Below are 21,493 nucleotides of genomic sequence, written 5' to 3'. Positions count from 1 at the left end.
AACCCACAGAACTACATGCTGCTGCTGGCTCCTGGCTGGTTTACACCCTCTCCTCTCATTCCAGAAGGCATTAGCCCAGCTCGGTCTAGGTGCTATGCTGTTCCATATGGACCACCGCACAAAGGATACAAAAATGTCACGCTCAGCATTAAAGCAGGGGCTCACACTGCTATCTGGTGACCTTCACCACCTCAATCTGAAATGCAGCTTCCTTATTCTGTATACAGCGTGGCTGGCGTGTTGCAAAAGCCGGTAGATCAGATTCCCAGCCCTCCCCCCACCTCGCCCTGACTCTTTATAGTTTCAAAACCCTTCCCAAATAGAACTGAATTAAAAGAAAATGCTGGTTTGCTCTTTTTCTTGGAGGGGAGGGGAAGGATGAAGGTCTTTAGAAACCAGTTCAGACGAGTTTGAATACAATTAAACAGGTGGCTCCTCTCTGCCGTCCGTCCGCAATTTTCAGATTTCTGTTCTAAGCCCCATGTTGCTTCTTCGTTCCCACCGATGTGAATAGACTGGAATAGAGCCTGAAAGCCAGTAAGATCCGTTACTTTCCGCTAATGCCCAGGTAATTCTTAGAAAAGCCACTATAGTATCAGAGTACTCTTGATTCATATGTATTGACCTTGAAAACCATTTTTAAAAATCTATACTTACCAGCAATAATATTGATGCCCTTATCTAGTTAAAAAATAAGAAGTGATCTGACCCACTATAGAAAGGGCACGTGACTTTACATTCCTTCTGTGTCTTCACAAGGTCAGGCTCGCAAGATACAGGGAATAGAAGATTGAAGCTGAAGCTCACTGACCCAGGGAGGGATTAGCCTCCTGAAAGACCCCTGGTGCTGTTGCTTCCCTGAATAGAGGAGGCGAACTTAGGCATCTGCTTTGGCAAATATGACTAGACCCTTCCAATGAATAGATTTTTTCAAAGCCTCTCAAACACCCACTGTGTTCAAGCTTCTAGACTAACCACTTTAGGGAAGGCCCTATCATGGGTGTAGACTGACTCTTTGTGTTTAAAGATGAGTTTTCAGGGGTCATGATTTATATCCCATGACACACAAAATTACCATAAGGACCATTTGTCAGAAAACATGACCAAAACCAACAGGACTCTGAAGCCAGTCTGGGTTTGAGCTCCGAGTCAATCACCTTACCAACAACATGGCCAAACTCGAGTTTTTGTTTCCTCGTCTGTGACTTGAGAATAAAAACCCCAAATCTTCCTTCACCGGATTGTTGGGGTCATAAAACTGAGGTCACAAAAATTGTCATGAATCATCGTTCCCTGGCCTTTTTTCTCTACCCCACAACCCTAGCAATCTCAATTTCTCCAAAAGGAATTCAGAAGCGGCCAGAGAGCATAGGTTTCCATGTGATTCTTGGCCTCTTGGATATTCTGTGACATCCGCCTTCATCTGCCTCTCCCGTTGCTACCGGCATCACAGACAAATACCGTGCTGCCATCTCCCAGGGACAGCTTCACGGTGGCTCACACACACACATCCAAGGACAAAGTCTCTGCTGTTGTCAGAACTTCCGGGGCCAGTGCTGAACTGGACCAGTTTTGCCTTTGCTCCTTCTGCTGGCTGAGCAGGAAGGGGGTCCAGGGATAAGACACAGGGCCCACATTCAGGCTTGCCCCTTTACTGTGCTCACCCCGACATGTGACTTCCATTCTCCAATCCCGTGAGACAAGAAAGAGAGAGGTCCTACAGACCTAGTCCTACAGACTAGCTCAGACACACCAGGATCCCATGAGCTAGACCTCATCTCTCCTGACTTCCCAGTGTTGAGTGGAGTTCTAAGCACAAAGTAGGTGCTCTGTAAATGCCTGTGGAAGACGTGAATGAAGCCGGTCACCTCCTCTCCTTTATCTGTAACAAAGTACATGGAGATGAAAGCAATCGTGATGTGTCATGTGACTCGCTCCATCTTGCCGTGATCAGAAAATCAGCCAGGGCATTCTTCGAGTTTAAGAGAGTTCATCATGCCTCACATTGTTCCTGGTGTGAAAAAGTAATGGAAAGGGTCAAGTTTGGGGTTTGTTGTTTGTTGGTTAGCTTTTTGTTCCCTTTGCACTTACCTTTAGGTCCTTCCTTCTTGCCTGATGTATTGTTGGTCTTGGATCTGAACTCCTTTTTTAAAGGAATGTGTGGCAATCTCCTGACGAACCCCGGCAGACTGCAGACCAAGGGAGCCAGCCACTGCCTACCACAGAACTTGCTTGTGCTTTCATTCCATATACATGGTGCCGCATTGTTGTGCCAAGTGAGATCTCATTCATCTTTTGAATGCCACCTTCGAGGAAGTTTCTCTAACACACTTATCCCTTCTCCCATGTGGACAACGAATGGTCCCCTCTGTGTTCCCAGAGTTGTTTTAGTCCCCTGATCAGTGTAGTGCCAGTCATCTATTAATTACTCATGTGTTTGTCTCATTGGCCAGATTTTCAGTTCCCCAAGGGTGGAGAGTATGTCTTACTCACGACTATCACCGGAGTCAAGCACACGGTAGACACTCTCTAGCTATGTGTCATAAGGATATCTTTGAAAAATAGACAATTAAAAATCAGCAAAAATATATCTGATTCATACCCATCCTTTCCTTCTCCCCTCCACACTCACAGACACGTCCGTACCAACCACAGACACGCATAACGTGAGCATGCCTGCGGTGTGTTTCTGGTGAGACTGTGTCCATTGCAGACACCAAAAATATTTCAGATCCAGAGAGCAAGCCCTTCACAGTCTCCCTGTTGCGGAGAGGCTCTGTTTTTACCTGTGCTTTTACAACTAGAACACCTGCCCCTTCGCATCTCTAAGTCCCACTTCTTCCTTTTCACACTTGTAGTGCAAATTAAAGAGGACACATTTGGCACCATACAAGAAATAAATTAAAAAAGACTTTAGAATTTGGGACCAACCACCATTCAATTAGTAGACTGGATACTCCAGGTGATCTAGAGACAAGAAATGAGAAGTTTGGGGGGTCACTGGCTTTTCACAGAAGATGAACTTCAGGCTCTTTGGCACAGGAGTTTCTGTACCAATGACCTCTTGATGAAGTTCATGTTCAGTGCTTTAAAATACCTTTTCCTATCACTGTGTGGTATTTGTGTTTGCATATTGGATTTTAATATAATGGTATTTTGGCTAAATAAAATTTATTTATTGTGACCTTTTTTTGTTATACTGTACAAATCATTATTCAATAGGAAAATTACCTACTTTTCTTAATCATGGTAGACAAATTATTTTGCTATTTTGCTATTCTGGAGCTCTGAAATTCTCTCATGAGTTCCTATTATATCTCTAAGAATATATTCTTTTGTTCAAGGTTCATCTGATTGCATTTAACTCCAGCTCAAGAAGAGGGAAGTTTTTAAAGTATGAAAAAAGAGTGAATCTGATAGACATTTGCACACAAGAATCAAAGTATAACCCTGGCTTTGTTGGCTAGATTTGGCCCCTGAGCTGGAATTTCTGATCCCTGCTATAGATGATTCACAGGGAGTTTGACAGTGATATTTAGGAGTGACATAGACAGGAACACCGAAAATTACTCATTCAAACAATAAGTTTTTAGTACAAAGGTATCACATGATCCAAGTAAAGAATCCAGATATAAACATAAGAAAATATTTTTAATTTAATTACTCAGAAAAAAAAAACCATATGAAGACTCATTTTAGTATCATGCAAATATTATTAATAATAGATGTAAAAGCAGTAAAATGCTGGTAGATGTTTATCAACTGCTCTCTGATGGATAAAACCGGACTAGATGTGTAGCATTTTCTGATTTCTGGAGCGTAAATAACATCACATCATGATTGATTTCAAGCTACCAACAACACTTCAACAACTGGCTTAGAAAATTCCTGAAGTCTTAACAGTCAACACTTGCAAAACATTTCGGGACATGAAGGGTAGTTCTACCTTTTGTTATTAGTACCAATAATGCAACGCACATTAGTCTTTGTCCACATTGTTGTTTCCCTTCAGATAGTTTCCTAAACTGGAGTTTCTAGGTCAAAACTATCCAGCATTGAAAGCCTTTAAAATGTACTTTCAAATGCTCATGTAAAAATTCTCCGTAGTAATGGGTGTTTAGGTTAGTTTTGCTCGGTTAGTTTTGCTGAAAATCCTTCTTAGTTTTGCTGAAACTAGTTTTGTTAGTTTTGCTGAAATCCTTGCCAATACTGGGTATTTGAAATAATTATTCAACAACATGATAAGCTCCAAAGGGCATATTTGCTTATTTTCATTTAAGACAATTTTTTTCATATCTCTTATCTAATTATATTCTTTTTTGTAAATTCTGTTCAAATCTTTTGCCATTTTTTCAGGTGATCTCTGTGCTATTGATCTTTGAGATGGGAACTTTGAGATAACAATTATTTTTCTGCTGTATATGTTGCAATTGTTTTTCCCTCTCTTAGGCACTTTAACTTAATTTGTAAAGATTTTGCTTTACAGAACTTTTACATTTATCTGTAGTTGACACTACCGGTTTTTTCCTTTTGATTTCTACCTTTGATATTTTATGTAGAAATATCTTCATTCTGAAGAATATAAATGCATTTATACTACATATTTTTATAACATATAAAGAGTATAATAGTATAAATATATTTGTTAATAATTTTGGTGCACTTTTGTTTAACTTTTCAATGGTTAAATATTTAATTAAAAATTTATTTGAGGGATGCCTGGTTGGCTCAGTGGGTTGGGGCCTCTGCCTTCTGCTCAGGTCGTGATCCCGGGATCCTGGAATCGAGCCTGACATCGGGGTCTCTGTTCCGCAGCGAGCCTTCTTACTCCTCTCTCTCTGCCTGCCTTTCTGCCTACTTGTTGATCTCTGCCTGTCAAATAAATAAATAAATAAATCTTTAAAAAAAAAAATTATTTGAATGTGGGATAGAGATCTGATTTTTTTTTTCCCCCAGACTGGTCTCAAAACCAGTTACTGACCAATTAATCACTCAGGGAGTACTTGGGAAATCTCTTTTATTACAAAATAATTTCTTATATACTTTAAAGAATTGTTTGCACTATTCATTGGATTATTTGTTTTTTTCCTGGGTTGTGGGAGCTCATAGTGACTACAATTAACAATATCATATTATATATTTGAAAGTTACTAAGAGAATAAACCTTTAAATTTACCATAAGAAAAAATTTGTAACCAAATGAGGCGATGGATGTTAACTATACTTATAGTAATTGTTTTGAAATATGAACATGTATCAAATCTTTATGTTGTACACCTTAAACTTATACAATATTATATATAAATAATACTTCAATAAACCTGAGAAGAAATGAAAAACAATGTATCATCTCCGTATTCAAGAATATAGTATCTCTCTGTGTTTACGTATTTGATGGTTTCGAATAATAAATTTTGTGCTAGAAGTTGTCTTTAATTGACGGTAGTACAAAACAGCTCATATATATTAGAATAGTGATAAATATTAGAATAGTTATCATAAAAGAAAAAAATATGAATGTTATACCTCAGCCTAGTGAAATCAATTTTGGCTAAATATTCCCAACTTTTCCTATTCTGACATTGATCTCTTTTCTCCATGTTTAAGGAAGTGCTACTATTTTTCTCCATGTGATTTCTTAATGCAAGTCTAGAATTGTAAGACATTTCTAAAACTCTGAACACTTACAGGATCAAATTACAAGTGATAAATTTTGTAAATCCTATAACTCTTAGTCAAATACCACTCTTTTCACTTACAAATGTTTAAGTGAAATTTTTTTAACTTAATAAACAATATTTAACATCAAGTATAAAGAGTAATATACTACAATACAGCAAGAGGTCCCTACTGCCTGTCTTCTATTTTAAAAAGTCACTGTGATCCTATGCAGATTCCACAGCTTCCTGACAAAGGAAAAGTGACTATAGGTAATAAAGATTAACCTCTGGCTTTCTTCAACCCATTTACATGTAGATAGTGATACCACCTGCTGAGGAAGTACAGACCAGGCAATCTTTAGTAGAAATTCAGATTCTTCTGCTTGCTAGTTGCAGAACTTTGACTAAATTATTTAATCTGTCCATGCCTTAGTTTCTTTATCTGTATAATGGGAATGGTAATATCTTGGGCTCACAGTGAGAAACAATCAGTGACTCTCTGTAAAAAAGTATCTAGCAAAATGCATGGAATATAAAATTCACTCAGTAAATGTTATTTCTATCCCCTTTCTCCTCCTCTTCAAATATAAGTTCCTATTGCCTCAAGCTCCCTGAGGTAAACTGCCTCTTGTCTTATTATCAGAAACACTATAGGGAAGAGTTCCTGCTTACTTCCTAACAATTCCACCAAATATTCTATCATCCTGAAAATTTGCTCAGCCTCTCTTATGTCATGTATATACCCTCAGATATAGTCTGTGCATTTATCAGATTTGTTGCAACTCTTTTTCTCCTTCTTTCCTTCCTTTTTTAAATTTACACACTAAAATCTACTCTTTGTGTCATACAATTCTTTGGGTGTTGACAAATGTACCAAGTTGTATATCCCTCACCACAATCACTACACAAACAGTTCTACTGCCCCCAAATACTCCCTCACACCGCCCCTTTGTAGTTCAGCATTACCTTCCACCCCAATCTTTGGAAACCACTTGTCTGCTCTGTCTCTCTAGTTAGGTTTTTTCTAGAATGTCATGTAAATGTGATCATATTTTATCTAGCCTTTTAAGTCTATTTTCTCTCATGTAATAAAATTATTTGGTGCTTATCAACACCATTGTATGTATCAAGAATTCATTCCTTTTTACTGGCCAAGTAGTATTCCATGGTGTGGAGGTAGTTTATTCGTTCACCAGCTGAAGGATATTCAAGTTGTTTCCAGTTTTCAGAATTAGCCAAATTGCTATAAGCATTTCAATACAGATCTTTGTGAGGCCATACATTTTTATTTATTATGAATAAATACCTAGAAGTGGCATTGCTACATCATAAGGTAAGCATGTGTGTGTTTTCTTTTATAAGAAACTACCAAAATATTTTCCAAAATGACTGTACCACTTTAGCAATCACGCCAGCATCATATGGGAGCCCGAATTGCTCTGACTCCTTGCCAGCACTTGGTTTTATATATTGTCAGTGCTTTTGCTTTGTTTTGCTCTTGCCATCTAATAGGTATATAGTGGTACCTCATTGTAGTTTTAATTTGCATATCTCTAGTGACTAATGATGTTGAGGTTTTTTGTTTGTTTGTTTGTTTGTTTAGATGTGCTTATTTGCCATCATATATCTTTTGGAGGCAAGTTTTTAGCTTTTTAAAATATTTTTATTTTATTTTATTATCATTTTTTTGGAGTCAAGTTTTTAAATCTTTTGCCCAGTGTTATTGGGTTATATGTTTTCTTCTTGGCCTTTGAGAGTTTATAAAAATATATTCCAGAAAAAAGTATTTTGTGAGATGCATGATTTGATAAAAAAAGAAGAAGAAGAAGAAGAAGAATGTCACAGTTTCTGGCCTGCATCTTCATTTTCTTAATGCGGTCCTTTGCATAATAACAATTTTAAATTATAAACTCCAATTTATTAGTTTTCCTCTTCTGGCTCAGGTTTTTGGCATCTTATCTAAACTTTTACCCAACCCAAACAAGGTCACACAGATTTTCTTAGGATTTATTCCAAAAATTTGAGAGTTCTATGTTTCTTGTCCAGATCTATGATCTCTGTTGAGTTAATTTTTGCATAAAGTGTGAGAGTTAAAGGTTCACCTTTTTGCATATGGACACCCAATTGCTCTAGTATCATTTGTTGAAAAGTTATCTTTTTTCTTTAAATTGTCTTTACACCTTTGTCAAAATCAATGGATTTGAGATCATGCTTACTTTCTTACATAAGCATGTAATTCTATAAATTGTGATCTCAAAACTGTTTTTAACTATAATTCACAAATTTTGAAATTTTGCATTTTTATTTTTACTCAGCTCAAAATATATTTAATTTTTTCCCTTTGGCTTTTAAGTTACTTAAAAGTATGTTGCTTGTTTTGAAATATTTGGGTATTTTTGGATATCTTTCTTTATTGATTTCTGAAAGATAATTCACAAATTTACATAATAATTTACATAATATAATTTCCATGACTTCTACTCTTTTAAAATGTGTTGAAGTCTGTTTTGTGACCCAAAATACAGTCTATATTAGTAAATATTCCAAAAGAAAGGAATGTGAATTTTTCTGTTGTTGGTGGAATGTTCTATAAAAGTCAGTTAGATAAAGTTGGTTGATAGTATTGTTCAGGTCTTTTATACCCTTACTTGTTTTTCAGTCTACTTTTTTAATATCAATTACTTAGAAAGGATTCTTAAAGTCTCCATGACAATTACGGATTTTTCTATTTTTCTTTTTAGACCTATTAGGGTTTTCAAAAAATGTATTTTGAAATTTTTTGTGAGGTGTGCATACTTAGGATATGTCTTCTTGGATAATTTATCCCTTTATTTTTACAGAATATCCTTCATTTATCCCTGATAATATTTCTTGATCTGAAGTCTTCATTATCTGGCACTAATTAACAATAATGCTTTTCTTTTGATTAGAGTTTGCTTGGTATATTTTTACTTTTAACCAATCTATGTCTATATATCTAAAGTGAGTTTCTTGTATAGAGCATGTCCAATTATATCTTGATTTTAAAATCAGTTAGTCTGTGTTTTAGATTAACATTTATGTAATTATTGATATGTTTGTATTAAAATCAACCACTTTGTTATCTGGTTTCTATTTCTTCCATGTAGTCTTTATTTTTTCCTTCTTTGGTTTAACTGAGAATTTTCTTGTGATTACATTTTATTTCCACTATTGGTTTATTTCTTTTACCTCTAGAAATGTCTAGAAGTTGCTCTAGGATTTAAAATATGCATCTTTAGGGGTGCCTGGTCCGCTTACTTGGTTAGGCATCAGACTCCTGTTGATTTCAGCTCAGATCATGATGTCAGTGTCCTGGGACTGAGCCCCATGTAGGACTATGCACTCAGCAGGGAGTCTGCTTGAATTTCTCTCCCTCTGTCTCCTCCCCACCTTCTCACACACACACTCTCTTTAAAATAAATAAATAAATCTTTAAAAAAATAAATAAAATATGCATCTATAAATAAATTAATTAAATGTGCATCTTTAATTTATTTAATTAGTGTTTACTCTTGAATAATATTTATAATGCTTTATGTAGTGCATGGATCTTCTAACAATATATTCCTAGTTCTGCCTTCCCAAACTCTGTGCATTTATCATTGTTATATATTTTGCTTTTACATAGAAAACACAAAATACATTGCTTTTTTTGGTTTTAGAAATGCATTTAACTTTTATTGTTTTAAAGATTTTATTTATTTAATTGCCAGAGAAAGAGACATCAAGGAAGGGAACATAAGCAGGGGGAGCAGAAGAGGGAGAAGCAGACTCCCCACTGATCAGGGAGCCCGAAGTGGGACTCGATCACAGGACTGTGGGACCATGACCTGGGCTGGAGGAAGACACTTAACGACTGAGCCACCCAGGCACCCCTAGACATTCATTTAATATTTAGAGTAATTAAAGGTAAACAAAATGAATGCTATTATTACTCTCAGTCATTTTTGGAACTCTTCATTCCTTCATACAGATCCAAATTTCTGCCTGGTATCATTTCTTTTGCCTAAAGAATATCCTTTAACCTTTCTCATAAAATGTGGGAAATGAATTCTTTCTGATTTTGTTTTTCTGGGCAAGTCTTTATTTCTATTTATTTTTGGAAGATATTTCGTCTGAGTATAGAATTCTAGATTGACTTCAAAATTTCAACAATTTAAAGACATCACTTCACTGTACATTGACATTCATAGTTTTCAACGTGAAGTCTGCTGTAATTCTTATCTGTCATTCTTCAGCATGTAATGGTCCCTTTTTCCCCCCTCTGGCTATCTTCAAAATTTCTTGTTTTCAGATGCTTAAATATGATATACCTAGGTGTATAGTTTTCTTATCCTGCTTGATGTTCTTTAGCATTTTTTATCTGTGTTCTATTTCCTGTCATTAATATTTATAAATTCTCAATCACTATCCTTTTAACTCTTTGTCTTTCAATTTGGGTCATTTCTTTTGACCTATCTTCAAGCTAACTGATTCCTTCTTTGGCTATGTGAGTCTACTAAGAAGTCCATTTAAGGCATTCTTCATCTCTGTTACTATTTTTTTCATTTCTGTTAATTCCGTTTGACTCTTTCTTATAGTTTCCATCTTTGTGCTAAAATTTCATTTTATCTTGCATTTTATTCAGTTTCTCCATTATAGCCTTCAACATATCAATCAAAGTTATTTAAATTTACCCATCTTATAATTTCAACTTTTATGTCCTATCTGAGTCTGGTTCTGTCAATTGCTCTTTGTCTTTGTAATGTGACTTTTCCCTTGCTTTTTCATATGCAAAGATTTTCATAAGTTTTTGTTAAAAACCTGATATCTTGCATAAGACAGTAAGGTTGATATGTAGTAGGTTTTTTTATTTTGGTTTTGGTGGGGGGGTTTTGTTTTTGTTTTTGTTTTTTGTTTTTTTGTTTTTGTTTTGTTTTTGCTTTTGTCTTTTGTTTATTTGTTTGTTTGGTCACCTAAAGATGGGCACACGTGTGTGTGTGTGTGTGTGTGTGTGGCTTTTAGTGTGGGAGACTAAGTCAATCTGATTAAGAATTGAGCTGGTTTGGGATTTTGGTGTTGCCTTGATTACCCTCAGTGTATAATAGGCTTCAAATTCCTCCACTGATACCTTGCATTTAGTGTGGGGACAATGTTTTCAGAAATGTTTCAACTATCTCCTCCATCCTCAGCTCTGGGTCTTTGCTTTGTGCTGCACTCCAGAGACTCTATCTCTCCATGCTCTTGCTATTATTCCAGAAGTATACTTCATTATTACTTGTATTTGAAGGTTGTTAGTCTGATGGTGGAGGACAAGGAGGGCATTCTCTGTTGGGCTAATTAAGCTGCAGTCTTAGGCAGCACGCTTTCTCTGGGTCACAGGTGTGGCTTTTTCTCTGGCCCTTTCCCAGCTGTAGTCCCAGCACATAATCCTGTCCCTCCTCCCAGGGGAAAAGAGTAATTTTATGTTTACCTCCCTTAGCTACAATGGATTTTCTCCAGTGTTCTAAGGTCGGTAGTGTGTGTTGTCTTTCTCCTTGCAATTTAAGCCTCATGTTTCCATAGCAGAGGTAAGGAATGGGGTATAGGCAGAGTTCTGTGTCCCTCTCACAGCAGCTACTGTTCCCTTCCTCAGATTTACAGCATAAGAGTTGGGTTGGGGACTGCCCCAATCCTTTTTTTTTTTTTTTTTTCCCAAGTGCCTGGTAAAGTATATAGAGAAGAACCCAAAAGTTGGTGCAAACTATGCCAATACCCATGGTCCCAAAGAGTTACATAGTCTTTCACAACACATTCAATCTCTACCAACTCATTAACAATTCCTGATGAAATTCTCTGGTTGACCACATCTATCTCAGGTAAACAAGGGCTCAGGTCCAGTCTTGCTCTGAATGAAAACTGTATCACCTTAGGTTTTGGCTAGTTGCTTGCTACATGACCTCAGTTCCCTTGTGGTTTAAAAAAAAAGTTGTTAATTTGAGGTGTGTCCCCCGTTTTTGTGCTGTTGTTGCTAAGAGCATGAATGTTGTTCTTATCAACTCTCTATATTCTAAGCAGAAACTGGAAGTAGCTGGTTTTTAACTTTCTTCTGCTCTGTTCCAGGGAAAATCCATAGCTTTGGGCTATGCATATTTTAGAATTTTTCCTCTATCTATTCTAGGACTATTAGGTTCCTTTATCTTTTATACCAATACTTTTCTTTCTATAGATGGAACTATATTGCCAATAATTGGCATTTCCCAGTATTTCGTACTTAAAAAGTATTTCACAATCACTTAAATAGTTTTCTCTGTAACAATAGTATAGGGCAAGTGAGCAGCTTCTACGTTTCGGTACATGAGAAAACTGAAGCATAGAGATATGTAATAATTTGTCTAGGATCAGAACAAAGACAGCTTAAAACTTCAGCAGGTAACATGTTAGTTATTTTAGGCATCTGTTCTGACATTTCATTGTGGCAAAACTTCCAGATATTTCCCCCAGCATCATAGGGTGAAATCAAGCCTCAGTAGAGTAGCACAATAGTAAACTTTTATGTATTTTGAATATTAAATTTAAACTCAGCCTAGATAATGACCTTTGTGATCTCGAAAGAATTTTGCCAAGTCTTTACTTCTAGTGTTCTGGGTGCAGGGTAGGCTGTGGTAGAGAAAGAAGATCTTTTTTTTTTTTTTTTAAGATTTTATTTTATTTGACAGACAGAGATTACAAGTAGGCAGAGAGGCAGGCAGAGAGATAGAGAGAGAGAAGAGGAAGCAGGCTCCCTGCTGAGCAGAGAGCCCGATGTGGGACTCGATCCCAGGACCCTGAGATCATGACCTGAGCCGAAGGCAGCGGCTTAACCCACTGAGCCACCCAGGCGCCCCGAGAAAGAAGATCTTTAATTCCCTTATCACTTTCAATCCTGGTAGGAATTGATCCATAGGTAAAGAAAAATGCTAGTAGGAGCTAGCATGGAAGGAATATAGTCCTGAATATAGGGCCAAGAATTAACTTCTTCATTTTACCTGGGGAGTCTCTTGCATCCAAGCATGCTCCTTCCTAGAACAGAGCACCTGTGTTCTCACTGTCTTGTGAGCTGTCCTTGGTTTCAGGCCCTGAAGTTACCAAATATTGGTCTTTTGGCTTCTTTGACTTCTACTTATCAGTGTCTTTCCATCAGCATATTTAGACCAATCAAATCCACAACAGAGAGAATTAGTATTGGATCTTAGAACTTGATAAAAAGTAGGAAACTATATTTTTCAGCAACCCAAGATCAAGTCACTGTGATTTTTTCCATTAAAAAAAAAACTTTTGGTTTTAAACAGAAAAAGTATAGAAACTAAAACAAAGAACAGAGTACTTACTCCCTTTTCATTAAACTTTTATTGTCTATGCTACAAGTCGGTCAGCAATAACTGTTGGCTGTATAAATCTGAGCAAAAGACACAAGAGGGAGATACAACATCAGTGGTCATGGGCAGGAACTGGGGGAAGCAGAGGTGAATGAATTGGAGCCCCAGATTTTGGAAGCCATGCCAAGGTCTCACTGTTTTATGGCAGTGTGGAAGCAAATTGCCTGTAAGAGCAAAGAAGGCAATTGGACTACCATGGAATACTTCCTATGATAAAGTAAAGTTGAAACCATCTTTACTTTAACTAGTTAAATCACTGGAGTTGACATAAAGAAGAAGATACCAAGATGCAAAGATGTGAATATAATCTTTCCATAAAAGTTAATGCTCGGTGGAATGTTAGTCCAACCAGGACTCAAGACTCTGATTGCATCCTAAACTTGATAAAAGTTGTAGGAAATGTTTGCTAAAGATTTGAGTGCTCAGTGCTCACAAGCTGACTTCTGTTTATCTACTGAACTTCCTTATTCTACACTCTAAAGGCTAACATTTGCCATGAGGTTGCAAATCAAAAATAATGCTTCATTTGGGGGGGTGGGGGAGTCAAAGCCCATGAATAAAATAATGAGTCTCTCTTGAGGACTCTCTTTTGAGGAAATATCAAGCTATCAGACAGATGAAATAATATGGAACAAACCAAGTTGAATTTTAATGGTAAGTTCTGAGGGTGGGGTGGTGAAGAAGGAAGTTGGAGAGAAAGATAAGAATGTACTAGACAGAGGCAATAAAAGAAAGATGTGAGAGTTCCAGGTTAGATGCAATAAGCACACTATACCCATCTCCCCCACAGCTATAAAACCTGAACTGAATGCACATTGGGGTCCCTGAGGAGTACATACAGCAGGCTAATCAGGGAAGAGTACCAGACCTGCAGTACCACTGGACTAGTGTTACCTTCACTATCTCTTCTTCCCCAGGATCTCTCAGCCCAAACTAAATGCAGTTGACACCCTGAGTGAACACCCAGAGCAGACAGTGAGGTCCACAAGAAAGCCTTTAGCTCTTGTTATAGGAGTAAGAAGGGGAACTCCTAATGAATTTCTCCACTTTGTGTGGCTATTTCTTCTCTTATTTCTATTCTCTTATGCACCAGCTCCAAGACAATCCACTACAGCAGTGGCAGTGACCAGTACTGAGCAGTAATTTGTACATCCATATGCTAAAAAACAAACGTCAACCTAAACCTCACATCTTATTCAAAAATTGCTTCAAAATGGATCATAGATCTAAATGTAAAGCATAAACTATAAATATCTAAAATATGATATAGAAGGAAATCATCCTGATTTGGATTAAGTAAGGAAATCTTACACATGACACCAAAAACACAATCCATAAAAGAAAAATATCACAAATTTTTTGATCTGTGAATATCAATGTCAAGAGAATGAAGTGGCAAGTTACATACTGATAGAACGTATTTCTAAATCACAGATCTGACAAAGGACTTGTATCCAGAATAATTTTTTTTTTAAACTCTCAAAACAAATAAGAAAAAAAATTAACATGGGTGAAACATTGGAACAGACCCTTCACCCATGAGGATATAAGGATGGAAAGTAAGCACATGAAAAGATGTTCAACATTAGTCACTAGAGAAATGGAAATTAAAGCCACGATGAGATACTACTACACATTTAATAAGATGACTAAAATAAAAAAATACTGACCCTGTGACATAACAGAGCTCTTCTATATTGCTGCTGGGAATGCAAAATGATATAGCACTGTGAAAATGGTTTGGCAGTTTAAACATGCTCTTAACTTACAATCCAGTAATTCCATTCTGAAAATCCACCCTGCAAAAATGAACATGTCTACTCTTAAAACAGTCTGTTCAGGAATGTTTATAAATAGCTCTATCCTAACTGCCAAAAACAAGAACCAACCCAATGTCTTTCAGTGACTCAATAGATAAACTGTGGTACATCCATATAATGAAATAATGCTCAGTAATAAAAAGAAGCAAACTTCTGAAGTATTCAGCAACTTGGATAAATCTCAAAACATTATTCAGTAAAAGAAGCCAGTTTCAAGTGTTGCATACTTGTTGGTTACATTTAGGTGGTGTTTTTAACAAGATAAAACTGTAGGCATGGACCACATATTGGTTGCTGGGGGCTGGGATGAGGGCGGGGGTGATATAAAAAAAAAGAGCAAAGAAGTTCTGGGAGGACAGGAACTGTTCTGCAGCCTGTTCTGTGTCCTGGTGGTGGTAGCATCAATCTATATATTTGTTAAAATTTATAAAGTCATATACCTAAAAAATGTCTATTTTTGTCTGATTATTTATAAAGCAGGTTTTTTTAAAGAGATAAAAAAAAATTGAAGCCAAAATAATTTTTAGCTTCAATTTTTTTTTTTTTTTTAATTTTAAAATGTTGATTCCAAGTCCAGGGACCAGAGGCATGTAATGACTGTAGACCAGATCATCTTATCACTGAATCCTGACACCAGAGACAGGGTTCCCTGACCCTCTGAAAGTAGTTAAGTGACAGACTGGCAGTTCTTGAGATGATTTGACAGCTGTAAATGGCCAGCCTGCATCATCCTATTTGACCAGAAATATTTTTCTGTCAATTATTCGAATGGGTTGTCTACACAGCCCCAGATTTCCCATGGAGTTGCTGCCAACTCATGACATTTCCAGGTATTTGGCAAACTAATTATTGGCCAAGATTTAAGTTGTTCTAACATCACTGCTCTTTTCTGCCTTTTGAAATCTGTACTTTTTTTTGGCCCCTTTGGCCATGCCCCCCCAAACTAGAAACCTCTTTTTAAAAATTATTTTGTTGATTTATTTGAGAGATAGCAGGGGGAGAAACAAAAGGGGAGGGGGAGGGGAAGGGGAAGAATCTCAAGCAGACTCTGCACTGGGTGCAAGATCCCTCAATCCCAGGGTCCTGAGTTGATGACTTGAGCCAAAAGCAAGGGTCAGATGCTCAACTGACTGAGCCACCCAGGCGCCCCTGGAAACCTTCTTTTTAAGTTAGCTTCATATCATCCCTCATTTATTTAACTTTCATTTCTTTCCTGAGACCTCCTTATAGATCTTTCTTTTTGAGTGGGTGAGTACAAAGATGGTTGGTTATCTGGTGGTGACATAGGCCAAGAGGGGATTATGATCTGTTTTCTGTTCAATTTCTCCTTCCTCATCCCATTGCCAAGGTTCAGAGAAACCCATTCAGGACAAACATGATCCAGCAACCCATTCAATGGACTCAGGCAGACCACCATCAACTGTTTACTTTGTGCCTCGCATTGCTTTCTCCTAACTTCTAATAATAGGTCCACTCATAGAACTACCTATGATTAACAAACAATAAAACTTATTGGATGTATTTTAAAGAGCACCTCCACCCTTGTCTCTATCTTAGTGCTTGTTCCATAGTTTCTGTGCAAAGCCTTCCAGTCTTAAGGATTCAGATCCCAATTTAGCAGACACCATACAAGCCTTTTATATGCCAGGTACTTTTATGTGTATTATGTCACTTAATCTCCAAGAAGGCCCAACAGCTTGAAAGTATTCCTTAAGCACTAATTTATATTATGTGTCATGTTAAATTCACATTTCAGCCATTCCAGACCTTTCTAGGGCCTTGCAACATGATGGCATGGGCATATCTATAGGAACACACACAATTTTATGATGTAAATTTAGAAGGTAACATGCTCCGATGTTGGCACCACAACATTAAACATGGAAACGTAGCATGGGTGACATTACAAGTTACACCCCCTTCTTAATCACTGCAAGGAAGGTCCATCGCAACATAATACATAATGGGTACATGGTGACTTTTATGATCCGCAAAAATAAACCAATTGGCAAAAATGATACATGCAAGTTTTTATCTGCATCCTGTGCAAATCTGTCACAATCCAGAAACGTTGGGCAAGTTACTGCCAGAGCTTTCGGCTGAGCAAAGTTTGAGCATTCTGCTGCAGGACGGAGTTAAGTCTCAGAGTCTCATCTCCTTTTTCATGGTGAAGCAGAACAATGGCTCGGCGGAGGCAGTGCGACCCAAGAGTCATCATCACAGATTCTTTCACTTAACCAGTGCCAAAATCAATTTTGAAGCATTATCTCCAAGTTGCTTTCAACTCGATCTGGGTGTTTCTCTTCAGCTAGAATATCACCCCCTACACTGGAATCTTTATTACATCACACTAATCTAATTTAAATGCATTTTTACTGTACTTGGTTTAATGAATGTGGAATGTGTCACTATGAAATTGCACCATTAATTTGATAAATAGGACTTGAAGGTATAATTTTTTCCAGCATTGCAGACTAATGAAGCTAAAATACATATATAATAAGAAGTGTAAATAATAAATTATTCTTAGGAGCAAAAAAATTAATTAGATCTTACCACAGATTGCATCTCAATGTCAATTTTTTTTTTTTTTTTTCAAAACTACTGACTTTCAAACTACTTGGAACACCATTGTAAACCTTGGCAAGTTTCTCAAGTGATTACCTTCCATCCTGGGAATCTGTTTTAAGAAACTGCTATTGTTCAAAAAATCCTTTTAAGATGCCAGGATGGATCCCCTGTTGTCATTTCTACAGGGCATTTAGAGTATCTAGATGAATTAATCTTTTTCTTTAAGTTGTGCAGTTTTATTTATTCATAAAGACTCTTGAAAATCCTTTCAGATAGTATGCTGTGGAGATTGAAAAAGAAAAAAATAAAACCAACCAGGAGACCTTCTATGCAAATTTGCCTCCAAAGGCAACAGATTTCTATTGGCAGTTATTTCAGGGGCAAGGTCTTCCTACAAGCCGGCTGATCATAGGAAGTCTGTGCCGTCCATAGGCTGAAGGATGTGATAACAGAGAGCGATGGGTCACTCCCCAATTACTGCTCAGATGCACACACTCTGTGGGTAAGAACCAGATAGCAGCTAAGCTGGAAATTAGCTGGGAAATATACACACTAAAACCAGAGACCAGATAATGCTCCAAATGAGATTCTATTCCGTGGGTGGAAAGAAGGGAATTGCGACTGGCATAAGTGAGTCTTGGTTCAGGTTCAGCCTAGGAGCAGTGACTTTAGTGTCTGCACATACAGCCAATAATTCCTAGCACTCTAATTAATGAAATCTTTGCAGAGGACATTAGCTACAGGATGTCCGTCTGCTTAGAAACATGAAGACTACTAAAACCAAAATGTATGGTAATGTGAAGCCCACTTGAAGACTCCAGTTCTTGTGTTTCTGACCTATATTAATTTGAAAAACAAATTACCCATTAGACACAATAACTAGTTTTTACAGATTTCTTATTCATCAGATACAAGGATTTTTTTTTTTTTTTTTTTTAAGTTTCATTGTCAAGATGAGACTAAATTTTCCCTTCGACAAAGATTCCGAGGAGGGGGGAAAGAAGCTCTTGGAATTAGAATTAATTATGCGGGGTCCACCCACCCTCTCTTTGTCCCCAGGTGGAGGTCTGTACATTCAAAGACAATTTACTCATGCTCTGTCCATTCCCCTGGCCCGATGCAGGACGCTGGGCCAAATGCTATCCCTGGCCTTATTTTCTATTCCTAACGTGTAGTTTAACAAACAATGTTTTTTATTCCTTGTTATTTGATTTGGAGCCAAAATTCTGACGTGGCATCCGTTTTGTTGCCAGATAATGCATTAAACCTTACTAAGGGGTAAACATAATGATCTTCATTAAACCCTTTAAATGAACCCACCTCCTGCTTCTTCAGGTTGAGAAAAGCATTGACAAGGAACACTGTGAAGCGTCTTGGAGTGATTTTCTTCTTGTAACAGGGGGAGGGAGAGATGAGTGGCAGCTTTTAGGGGGCGAGAAAAAGTTAGGTAAACATAAAAGGTTTTGTAAGATTTCCTCTCCTAATGGCAAAGTTTTAGAGCAATAAATCACAATTCAGTCAATACCATTAGTTTTGGGGCATTATATACCCTCATTAAAGTGCATAAACAATTATATTTATTGAAGGTAATGTACTGTGTAGTGCATTATAACGATGCTCATTAACATATGTAATCATCATTTGAATGGGCTTTACTACCACGTAAACTGATAACGGCATGATTACACACTGGGTTATTAACTTTTCAGTCTTAAGATAATGAAAGGTGATGCAAGAAACCAAAAGCACATACGCATGGCCCTTCATTTGTGAGTTATGCCTTTCCATAACAAATTCCAAGATCAGGTAGCCAGGCTCAGGAGCTCATGTTGCCAACTGCGTGGACCCAGTACAAGATTCAATACAGTGTTTTGACAGGGGGTGGAGGAGAGTATGTGGCAGGAATTAACTCAGACCCAATTACGAAGATAATTCCGTTGGTGACCTATTTCTATCAGCAGCTTGTACTGTTCCTTCTCTGGTTTCAATACTTTTCCACACCAGACTTGGACAGACTCACATGCCCTAAGAAAAATGGGAACTTCCTCCAAATTTTTCCTTTCAAAATTTAACTTAAGAGGCATTTGGCTAATGGTGGGGAAACATTGGAAAACTCTAGATTAAGGGACATTGTACTAAAATCACAAGATCATGAAAGATGAAGAACGAATAAGGAACTATTCTCAATTAAAACAGGCTAAAAAGACAGGATCACTTAGGGCCATGTCTGATCCTAGGTTCGATAATGGCCCAGAATTTTTTTTTTTCTTTTTTGCTATAAAGATATTTTTATTAGGACAATTGGGAAAAATTGTATAAGGTCTATAGATTAGATAATAGCATTTTATTAATGTTATTTTCTTGATTTTGATAATTATACTGCATTTATGTAAGACATCCTTGTTCTATACACATGTAAAAGAATCTAAGAGGAGCGCCTGGGAGGCTCAGTTATTAAGCATCTGCCTTCATCTCAGGTCATGACCCCAGGGTGCTGGGATCGAGCCCTGCATCCAGCTCCCTGCTCAGTGGGGAGGCTGCTTCTCCCTCTCCTTCTGCCTCTCCCCACTGCTATTGCTTCCTCTCTCTCTCTCTCTCAAACAAATAAATAAAATCTTTTTTAAAAAGGTATCCAGGAGAAAAGGACTTTTATGTCTGCAACTTACTCCCAAATGAATTTTAAAAAGGAGTATCCACTTAATAATAATGACAATAATAATATATAAGGAGAGAATCAGAAAGCAAATATGGAAAAAAACTTTGAGTGAAGAGCATTCAGGAATTTTTTTGCACTACCCTTAAAGCATTCTCTAAATCTGAAATTATTTTAGATTAAGAACATTTAGAATTAAAGAACTGACCATAAAAAGGCCATGGCTTTAATTAAGCAGATCTGTTAGCCGGCGTTATCAGCAACAAGTCAAAATAACGATCAGGATCTCCTACTCATTTACGTCCTTGATCTGTTCTGTCAGCGGAAGTCCCAGATTTGCAAGGACAGTTCTTAATTCCTTCACTCCCAGCTGATATCTATTTCCTATATTTTAGAGTCAACAGTGACAAAAGGTTCGTGATATGAAAGGTAAAAGACATTGTGCTCTAATCACCGAGATTAGAGAGTAATAGCCCTCGCCACTGAAAATTCCCTCTTAACCATGACTTCACAACCCAGTTGGCAGCAGCTTGAGAGCTACTCTCAAAAGAATGACTCACATCTCTGCAGAAGCCCGAAAGAAAAAACCCCTCCCTGGCTGTTTCCCACCTCTCCAAACCAGTGCAGTCACACTCTTAAGCGGCACCCAGACCTGAACCAATGGATCACGCAGCGTGGGCGTCAGCTGCCCAAACCACACTCATGGAGAAAGCAAGGCTAACAAAGCTACAGTAAGTTGCCCACTGAAGGAAGAACCAAGATGAGACTCATCTCCAAAGTCTCTCGCGTTAGTCCTCTTGTCCCTTTAGACCACGCAACCCTGTGAAACCAGTAATGTTAATATAATTTAAGATTTGCTTTAGAAAAGGTCTTCTTTGTCTCATTTTCACAGACTTTCATGGAAATTGGGGACTTCTGTAACTGAGAGCTACCCTTCTCAAGGCATGGCTGTAAAGGCAGAAATGACTGTGCTCAAGAATGGCAGAGGAACTTAATCAATAGCTCTCTATAAATAAGAGGCACTACGTAATACATAGACATCTATTTGGAGATAACTAGACTTAAAGATGACATCTACCGAGTTAATGTTTTTATTAAATCATATTAGTGTTGGCACAATCATCTTTTCTCATTATAAATACTGAGCACTTTTATTTGCTACAGGGTATAGCTTTAAGAAATTTTCAATTGACTGACAGCTGCCTGTCAACTCCTGACTCTGGAGAGATCCAGGAACTCAGCTTGCAAAGCTCCAGGGAATTCTAAGGAGCTCCAAGACGGTTAATGGCTGTCCATTAGCGTGAGGCCCAGTGGAGCCCCAGAATCTGTTAAGTGGGAAGTTCTTGCTGTAGAAGGTCAGACAATTCCCTATTGCCATCCGAGAGAACTGGG

The 21,493-nt window shown here is 37.4% G+C and overlaps 1 long non-coding RNA gene across 1 annotated transcript in view; it reads right to left on the bottom strand.

Annotated features, from left to right (window-relative positions):
• Window positions 1–349: 349 nt before the first annotated feature.
• The window catches only part of LOC131811520 (uncharacterized), a 75,655-nt gene continuing 54,511 nt past the window's right edge, over window positions 350–21,493 (bottom strand). The window contains exons 4-5 of the long non-coding RNA XR_009345966.1: window positions 18,769–18,870; window positions 350–527 (exon numbers count right to left, since the gene is read on the bottom strand). This is a non-coding gene — a long non-coding RNA (uncharacterized LOC131811520). The remainder of the gene's footprint in view (window positions 528–18,768; window positions 18,871–21,493) is intronic.

Source organism: Mustela lutreola, chromosome 11 (genome assembly GCF_030435805.1).
Source record: "Mustela lutreola isolate mMusLut2 chromosome 11, mMusLut2.pri, whole genome shotgun sequence".
Lineage (NCBI taxonomy): Eukaryota > Metazoa > Chordata > Mammalia > Carnivora > Mustelidae > Mustela > Mustela lutreola.
Note: the sequence above shows the minus strand (reverse complement) of the source record. Positions and strands in the feature narration are given on the sequence as shown.